At 44.1% G+C, this 10280-nt stretch overlaps 1 long non-coding RNA gene across 1 annotated transcript; it reads left to right on the forward strand.

The window, feature by feature from the left end:
* The first annotated feature begins 4736 nt into the window (after positions 1-4736).
* Positions 4737-7619, forward strand: LOC125759267 (uncharacterized). Its single transcript, XR_007416840.1, has 2 exons — positions 4737-4900; positions 6607-7619. It is a non-coding gene; the product is annotated as an uncharacterized LOC125759267 (long non-coding RNA).
* Positions 7620-10280: the final 2661 nt, after the last annotated feature.

Here is a 10280-nt window from a genome sequence, read left to right on the forward strand (position 1 = left end):
CGAACCGAGGTCGCACACCAACATCGCATCATGCATTGTCCACTGCGCCTCAAAATCCAAACCACCGCAGACAGCAACATGATTTTCTTTTAAAAATAGGAAAAATTACGGCTCCTTCAGAACACTAACGTCAATGTTGACGCATTACACTGAAAAAATAAATTGACAAAACAGAGATTGATCTGATGAACTGCAGCACTACCGCTTTTTGAACAGCGCGCTGACCCACTACACCACTAAAGCCGCAGCACAGTAGCGTCTAAAACGATTACAGGTTTCCAGTAACGGGCCCCCTCATTTTTACCATTACACTGCAGTGACGGGACCCCCAATTTTTACCGTTTTACTGCGCTGACGGGTCCCCTCACATTTACGATATCACTACGCTGATGGGCCCCGTCACCGTAGTCACTGCTTCACGGTGACAGGGCACATGACTATTATGACGGGCCCCCTCACTATTACGATTTACACTACGATGACGGGCCCCCTCACTCTTACGACGGTACTGCGCTGACGGGCCCAGTCACTGTAGTCAGTGCCTTCTAAGTATGTCATAACCTTGGCCTACCCAAGCCACATCCCACCGAAGGGCAAAAGTCCAGTGACACAGTACCCCCAACTCTCTCTACATAAATACTATGCTTAAAACATCCGAACACCTGCTGCCAATAGATAGAGGTCTGATCTGTGTGCAATTTTGAAACTACATGTAGAGACATTTTTTATGGACGTTTGCCACTACAGCTAATCTTGGCACTGCTTTTTTTGCACACAGGTATATATACAGTGCCGGACAGCAAAAGCATCATTCCATTTTTGAACACACAAAGCATATGCAATAAAATACTAGTGAGAAATATCAAACTGAAACACGCTGGAAAATATGAAAAAAGGAACATTTACGTGGGTTGAAATAGCACCAGTGCTTCTGGTGGTGAAAAATACAGGGACACCTTTCTGCATAACGCAAACAATATGTATTGGCAGAGTTCACATGTATCCCATTAATGTTTTATACTTCAGTGAAAGAATGATGATACAATGAATTACTACAAGTAACTTATTCCCTCACACGATCACCCACACGAGAAGATATTCCACTTTACCCCTGTATGGAACTGATTGTCCTGAATGAATATGATGGATAAACGTTGAAGCCGCAATCGGAAAGCCATCTCACCATGCGTAAATTCTTAAAGCTCTTTCAGTGTCTTACACTGAGCAATGCACACATGAGCTTGAACCATTGCATGCAAATTAGGCATCAACATATTCACAATATGAGTATACCAAATGCACCTAGCAATATACAAACATAAGAAAACGAATGAAAGAAGTTTATGCATGTATTTAAAAAAATGGTGTCATGTTTTGAGGAGGAAGAAAATGCAGCCACATTTCAGTGCATTCAGGTTCATCGGTTAGTGCCACAGTAGAAAGAAAGTAGATCGAGTTAGATGGTTGATGTTACTTTTGATATCCTGCCTATCTAAAAGTACAACACAAAAACACAAACATGAAGAATGACAGGGCTGTGTGTATATTTAAAGTAACACAATATTTCCACTGTAAACGTTCGAAATCATAGTTCACAGACTGCAGTGCAAAGCCAAAGTGCCACTCCACAGTGTTCTGGTAACTTGCCTAAAAACTTTTTCCTATAAGCTACAGTTTCAAGAACATTTCCATTGTTAGACAGACTTGTAAGACAAGAATACGCATTACCCTCTTTCTAGCCGGAACCAATTCTTTGTAAAGACAGGCACAATTTGTTTACACTGATGTCTGAACCAAATACCATAATGACAGCCATTTTTTTCTTCCAAATTTCATAAGACTAACAGTGCAAAAAGCAAATTTCCAATTTTCCCCCATTCCAATACAACCAATCCATAGCAGCAAACAGTGGTCAGAGTCACACAACCATCCCAATCTGAAGGACATAACAAATCAAACTGCTATATAATGGCCAACAAAGGTCTGTGAAGAGGCTCGTGTGGTGCACTTATGGCAATGTCCGAAACACGCAACTTCTTGGGTGCTCCATAGAGGGAACTAACACATCTGCAATAGGACAGAGATCCCTATTAAAGCCAGCACACACACAAAGTACACTCAGACAAACATTCACCCTTTGGATCAACCAGACTTGCACGTAACAAGTTACTTGTAATAAGTGACATCTCTTGGTAGTTTTCTGATAAAGTTGTTACTTTTTGGCAACCAAGTACATGCAACTATTGTTGGATACAACTATAGAAGTATTCGGTATTGCCTCCTCAAATGAGGGTGCACGCAAGCCTTCACCAACGGGTGCGAACTTCAGTTTGATGTCAAAAGCCGAACAGCTGGTGACACCGCCTTCGGAAAACATTGCGGGACTATTTCTTGAGATGCAGAGGTGATCGTCTAGCGTGCTTCTGTCACCTGGACGGGGCCTCTCCAGACTTCTTAAGCTATATCTGACTGTATTACATTTATCCAAGAGACAAGTGCTACTGGGCAGTGCAATATTGAAAGCTTGAATATTGCAAGAAATATCGATTGCTCAAGTGTGGTCGCGCCATCCAACAGAATATACAGTGGAAACTCAATTATACGTCCCCCGCTCATGCGATGACCCGCATTTTACAGCAAATAGTTTTAGTCTGGACAAGAACCCAGCAGAAGTAACTAATTAAGAACCACCATTAAATGAAGCAGTTTTAAGCCAACCTGCCTCATAGCTCGCGCCTCTCTGCTACCGTGTCAAAAAAAAAAAAAATTATCCTGTTTACTCGAATCTGACGCACACCGAACTTTCGCTGGTTCAAAATTAAAATTTACCTGAATGTAACGATACCAGCTTTCTCATCTAAAACTGACCTATAGTTGCATACAACTTAAGAAGTCAGGAGAGGCCCCGCTCTACCGAAGCGCGCGAGCCGACGGCCTCCGCGACTAAAGAAATAGTCCCGGTCATGCACTCGGCAATGTTCTCCAAAGGCACCAGGCGCATTACTCTATGCCAGGGGGTCACCGCCCGTCCGGCTCGTGATGTCGCCAATGTCAGTCTGGAGTGGTGCCCATTGGCGCAGGCTTGTTCGCGTCCGCCTTCGAGGAGGAAATACCGCAGACTACTAAAGTTGTATGATCGACATGGAGTTGCTTGAGATGGTCAGCAAGCTAGCCTTTGAGGTCCGGATATTTTCCCATTTTCGGCCAGTAAAATCTTCTCCCGGTCGACATGCAGGTGACGACCTCCTTCCTTTTTTTGCGCTACTCACGCTCACAGGCCTCGCGCAAGCAAAAAAGACGCGACGCAGTATGCTCAGCGTGTAGGATAACACACTCTGGAGGCGAGCTTTCATAATGAAAGCGGCTCATCACCGATTACACTTGCTTAAACCGAGAACAGATAGATGCACACAGGTCGCCCGCCCGCAATCGCGCACGAAATAAACGGACGTAAACAAGCTAAATTATATTCTAGCGACCATAGCTAAAATACCGCAGAACATTTATATGCGCTCCATTGCGATATGATTGCGATTTAGTGATGGCGATGATGACACCAACACGCCAACACTGCATCTGAACTTCTGAACACTCCGATGAAATACGGGGTTTCGGTTTCGTACTTCATCCAAACCAAAGCTTTGTCCTAACGTGGAGGGATTTTCGGACTCGTTTGATGAGACAGGCTATTCGCGTAAAATTCAAATTTTTTTAAACGTAAAATTCAAGCAGTTCGTTCGTGCCTCATTAAGAGTTTTCTGCACCCGTTTATTTGCAAGACTGAGTAATGCATATATATTCTTAGTTTTTCGATTATACGACGCTAATATTACACGACGGTTTTGCGTTTGAATGATGCATTTGTTCTGCTATGCCTTGCTAAAGCAATGCTTTGTTAAAGCTTTAGCGCAAGAAGTTGCGCGAAACTCCTCGTCGCTTCTTTGTCCACTCACGGCCACCTGGATCGGGGCCGCCGCGCGCCCCGATCCAGGTGGCCGTGGTCCACTCCGCTCCCACACCTTCAGTGATGGTTCAGACCAGGAGGTTAAAAAATTTAAACCTCCTTGGTTCAGACCAGAAAATTTTTCTCGGGAGGGTGATGGGGAAGGGAAGTTGAACCATACTTTTTGTATGTTCGTGCATGCAAAATTACAAGGGAGGGGGATGTTTGACCGCTCCCCCCAACCCCTCTGGCTACGCCAGTGGTTGAGACAAGCAAATCAACGTGATCAACCGGCACTCTTTTGCTCCATACTTTTGCCTTGTTGGTGTTTATGCCGGGAAATAAAGTGCTGACTTTTCACAGCTTCTGCTACACCTTTCCAACAATTCTTGCGTTGGTTGTAGATGGCTGAACGAAGTCCATAAAAGTTGACGCTCTTCTTTCGCCGTAACCTTCGCGAACTGAGGCAGAGAACATCCACATGCACCGAGAGTCCGAGAGAGCTTCACAAAGTGGCCAGGATCATGGCCGACGAAAGCGGAAGCACGCCCTTCCCATCAGCCCGCGTGCCAGTGACATGCGTTTCGCCGGAGTCTGGGCTCTCTCGCGAACAATAGATGACGTCACTGCTACGTCACTCACGTGTGACGTCACTTGAAGACTTTTTTTCCCTAAGTTAGTTTTGACTTTTCCCCTTGTCGCCACGGAGTGCCTAGTATGTCACGTGCTTGATGAATTTCGTCCCTAGTGTCCTAGTGTCGTCTTCACCTCCGCCGGCGCTGTCTCCGCGCACGTGTCGTCGTCGGTGTCGTCAAGTAGCCGCAAAAGTCAATACTCCCATGAAATGCGACGTTTGTGGCGTTGGCCTGTCTTCACTGGAAAAATATGTGGAGCACCACATCGCAGCGCACAAATTCGCCGCCGACTACGTGCAGCAGGCGTTCCACAAAGATAAAGGTGAGTACCCATCCTGTTTTCAGTTTATAGTTGTTGGAAAAGACAGTGTCAGTGCATTTTTATCATTTTTTGTGGTGAGGCTGTACAGCACATGACCGCTTCCACGTGCATTCACTGTGCCAGCTAGTTATAATTCGCATGTGCTTGTCGCGTAGAAAAAAAAAAAAGAAAACAAGTATGCACAGAGGCACTAATTTTCACAATTTTGCTCGATCACACTGAAAGTACTGCCGCTTGCGTCGCTTTTTTGTTTTCCCTCTAAAAACAAAGCAGAGCAAATATGTCCGGTGGATACATGATGTGTTGAAACAGGTGAGCGCACAAGACAGGGACAGTGAAAAGGACACATAGAGCGCTACTTCCAACTAACATTTAATGCACTACACTCATCACGTGGTAACATCGAGTGCTTCAGAACAAGACTATCAAAAAAAAAAATTAATTTTTTTTCTTCCTTACGCTTTTTTTTTCTCGCTAAAGATTACAGGCGGTAACGTGCCCATGGGAACAGGGCGACAAAGCGAAAAAACCCTTGATACCATACAGAAGTTTTTGACCGAGCTCATGAATGCGTTATCAACGGCAAAAACGGCTGTGTGATAAATGCGACATGAGATGAACATGGGTTTTAACAAAAAGCGGGTCATCCAAATGAAGAAACAATGATGCGGCTGAACAAAGGAGGCTGTAAAAAGGTATTAAAAATGGCCTTGAAAAGGTTAACACTTTAAAAGTGAGAATAACAATAAACGTTTTGCAAAAACGCAGACTCTTTCTTCGAGAGTGACACAGAGGGCATGCTGACACAGCTGGGTCCGAGCTGTTCTGCACATGATGCATCATATATTTCTCGAGCTATGACAGCCTGGTCAAGAAAGTGGGCACAACCGCAAGCTGCATAGTGTAAGGCCATGTTGCCGTCAGACTTTTAAATTGTTGGCGTGTTCACGCAAGCGATCGTTAATACATTGGCCAGTTTGGCCTATGTAAACACATCCACAAGAGAGCGGAATCTTATACACGATGCCGCATTTGCAAGACAAAAACCGCGTGGTGTCCTTCTTGCAGCATGTCAGGCCTTTCACTGTTCACGTTTACACGCTTGCACAGGCCTCCAAAGTTTGTTGGGGGCGGTAAGCACTACACTGACTCCTGCGCACCCTGCAGCCTTCTTAATCCTATGTGACACTTGGTGCACGTATGGGATAACAGCAGTTTTTGTCCCGTCTCTGTTTTTTGGAGGCACATCACTGGTTTTCTTGAGTCTGTGCAACAAGGTCTCCGCAAGGTCACACAAAACTCTGGAAAACGTGTGCTCTCGAAGAAAGATTTTGTGTTTTTGCAAAACCTGTTGACTTTTATTGTTCTTACTTTTTAAGTTTTAACCTTTTAAAGGCTTTTTTTAATACCTTTTGATGACCTCCGCTGTTAAGCCGTATACTTTGTTTCTTCATTTGTATGACCCATTTTTGTTAAAACCCATGTTCATCTCATGTCACATTTATCACCCAGTCGTTTTTGCCGTTGATAGCACATTCGTAAGCTCGGTCAAAAACTTATGCTTCAGAAGTTTTTCAGAAAGAATATCAGTGCACTGAATGAGATCCCCCCCTTGGCTACGCCCCTGTAATCTATGTCTAAGGCCTTTGAACTATTTTCGTTGGTTTAATGTCTCTCTCTGATACTATGTTGTATTTGTATTACAGAATTCAGTGAATGGAAAGCTCAGGAAGAGGCGAACTGTTGGTTTGTTCTTCACACGGCTCCCAAAAAGCTGGCCAGTGGGGAAACGAGGAGCCACTACTACTCTAATAGGTCAGGAGTGGCTAGGCCAAAGGAAGGTCATGGTAATCGTCGAGAAAAAAGTCAGGGTACCTGCAAGTCCGGTAAGATATGTCTTTCATTTATTACTGTGACGAAGAAGGAGAACACTCAGAGCCCGGCACCTGAAGATATCACCATAAATGTAAGGTACCAAAGAAAGCATTATGGCCATAAAGCAGAAATTCAGCACTTGAGGATGAGTGACAAAGAAAAGGCCAACGGGGTTAACCAACGTAGCAGAGGACCTGGAGCGTGGTGTGCCCATGAAAACCATATTGAATAATATAAGAACATCTGTTGGGGGCATGTAAGCTGAGGCCAGCACATTTGGCAGAACGCATAACATCAAACGGCAGTTTCACATTGCTGCTCCTGAACAGTGTCACACCAATGATGCTGTCAGTGTAGATATGTGGGTGAAAGCAATGTAAGACAAAGGTGAAACACTTTTCTGTCTGTATAAGGCACAAGGTGCAGTGGACCCAACTGGTACTTTTGGTGCAACAGATTTTGCCCTTGCTTTGATGACAGAGCCACAAAAAGAGCTGTTAGAAGAATTGGGCACGGCCACTGTGTGTCTTGACTCAACACATGGAACTACAGGGTAACAGTTTGAGCTGACCACTCTTCTAGTGCTAGATGAAGTGGGATAAGGTATACCTATAGCCTATTTCATCTGCAACAGAATGAATGAGGAAAACTTGGCAGCTTTTTCAGGTCTCTTGAGTGTGCCATCAACGAAAAAGTGGCTGCTAAGACATTTATGTCTGATGACGCCTCACAATTTTACAAGGCATGGTCGTCAGTTATGGGTGTCCCTCAGCAGAAACTTCTCTGCACCTGGCATGTGGATAGGAATTGGCAGAAGAAGATACATGAGTTTGTAGAAAAACAACTGAGGCCAGACGTGTACCACAACGTGCGACTCCTTTTAGAGTTCCTTGACCAGCAAGAATTTGAAAAGTATCTTCAATCATTCCTTGACACTGAGGAAGAAAAACTGAGGGATTTTCTGAAGTACTTCAAGGACAACTATGCAGTTAGACCTCAAGAGCGGGCCTAGTGCTTCAGGACGAGGGCAGGTATCAACACCAACATGCACCTTGAGAGCATGCACAGGACGATGAAGCACAGCATGCTGGAGGGAAAGAAGAATAAGCGTGTTGATAAACTAATTTCTGCACTCATGGACTTGACATATCATTTTTTGATGAAGAGGGCAATCCAGATGATCAAAGGGCAAGAAGTTGAGTGCAGTTGAAAGGTACCACAGATCTGGCACTGAAATGGCAGGTTGTGCCAAATTAAACAAAGACGGCACGTGGACTGTGCCATCTCAGTCTACTAAAGGGCACTCTTATACAGTGACAAAAGTCGGGGATGCTGCTTGCTGTCCCTTGAGATGCAATGAATGTGCAGTGTGTGCGCACCTGATACACTTCAAAGTGTGCAAGCACATTCACTGTGTGGTCATTGCTAACACATTGTCAAGCACTGACAATAACGACTATGAGAGCCCACCTGAAACAGTAACTGAAATGAGTCGGGCATTGCACATAGTGCAAAGCATTGCAAAGCTGGAGGCGGCCACAACAGTGCCGAGCCAAAAGTCATGGATCGATCTCGGCCGTGGCGGTCACATTTCGATGGAGGCGAAATGGTAGAAGCCCGTGTACGTACGATGGCAGTGCACGTTAAAGGACACCAGATGGTCTATAGAACACCAGATGGTCAAAATTTCCGGAGCCCTCGACTACAGCGTTCCTTTACCTACCTCGTGGTTTTGGCACGTAAAACCCCAGAAATTATTATTATTATTGCCAATGATGACCACATGCCTCAACAAATATGAAAAGTACTATGTGTTGATGTTGGCACTGGACCGAGGTTTCCACTAAATATAAAATTTAAGTCACTCATATGTCTCATCTGCTCTATCTGACACAACTGCTGCTGTAATTAATAATTGACTGGAATGCAAAGTGTTCGATTGGTGAATGTGCTGACCTGCCCATTTCTCACTTATGATTTCTCATTTCAGATATTGTATTACTGATTGTAGAGGTGTTAAATGACATTGATTTCCCAAAGCTATGGAGGAACCAAACCAGCATTTTAATAAAGCCTTATTGTCAAAGCTTAACCTGGTTTGTGTCTTCCTGTGTTGATAATGCATACTTGTGCATGCGGTTTCTGCACTACATTCATTACAGTAATGCAATGCAGTTTCATTTCAAGCCACGAGGACAGAGTCAGAATCGATTTAGATCTGTTTCTTTCTTTATGAATGCTTAGATTATTATTGTTATTATTATTATATTATTATTATTATTATATTATTATTATTATATTATTATTATTATTGCAGCGGTATTGCACACGTTTTCTGGCTACGGCGCGAATCCTTATACAGAGGAGAGCTCGATCAACATCGACATCGTCTGCAATGGCGGATTGTTTATTTGCAATTTGCAGCGTTTGCGCGATGTAAATTGTTCTTTCGCCAGTTTCTTGTACGCGGTAATGTTAACATTAACGCTCGCTATCGAGTTTAGGGTATGTCTTCTCACACGTGAAGGTGTGGTGCCTTTTTCACCCGTGGATATTCGTACTCGACTCCGCTCGCCCCACCATAGCAGGTGAGGTCATTGGTTAAGATACACGTTCCGATGCAACTTCCAATTCAACATTGTGCTTTGTATGAGTGTCATGCTCTGTGCTTTTGATAGGTATCGAGCTCTTTGATAGTTAACTTGCGCTAGATGTGGTATCGAGCCAGTCGAGCTCTGAAAAATCATTTCCGATGATCGGGACACGATCGTGAACGTGCATGAACGCGCGGGTACCACACAAAATATAAGCTAAAGCTGTGCAGCAAATTCAGATGTACAAGGTATTGCCGCAAACAAATATTGCTTTGCTAATGGGCGTCGATGACTGCCCAGCCCCCCCCCCCTTTTTTTGTACATACATGTAAACCGTGATTTCAATTTGACAGCTTTGCTTTGAAGGCGCTTTTAGTGCTATAATGGAAGCGATAGCTTGCTTTTGATGACCTCTGCGCTTGTCAGTGCATCAGGACATTGCATTATTGATAAGACAATTGTTCACGTCCAACAACCCTCGCAACGTAAAGCTTTTGAAAATTCTTGCGTACACTTGCTCGTTTTCACGAAAGGGGGGTGTTTTTGGAAGAGTTCAAGCACCCTTGACCTAAAGACGCTGATTTCTTCTTATCAGTGCTAGAGTTACTGACTACGCTACCTAAAGGTAGCATATGCAGTAACTAATCAGTGCCTGCCAGCAGCGCACCAATTTGAGGGTGTGTTCTGTATAACTTCGTGCAAAAAAAAGGAAAAAAATAGAACTCACAGTAGAAACTTGCTACAACTGAGCTGCAGGTCGGGTTGAAACTTTCGATTCAAGTGCGAGCTTCATTCGACTACATTAAACCCTTTCAGGACGCGATCTATGAAGAACTGCCTGTAATTCGTCAGAGTTGCACATTATCTCAAGGGACTCGACGTTGCAACAAAAATATTGTCATGTATGTGCT

Source organism: Rhipicephalus sanguineus, chromosome 7, assembly GCF_013339695.2.
Source record: "Rhipicephalus sanguineus isolate Rsan-2018 chromosome 7, BIME_Rsan_1.4, whole genome shotgun sequence".
Lineage (NCBI taxonomy): Eukaryota > Metazoa > Arthropoda > Arachnida > Ixodida > Ixodidae > Rhipicephalus > Rhipicephalus sanguineus.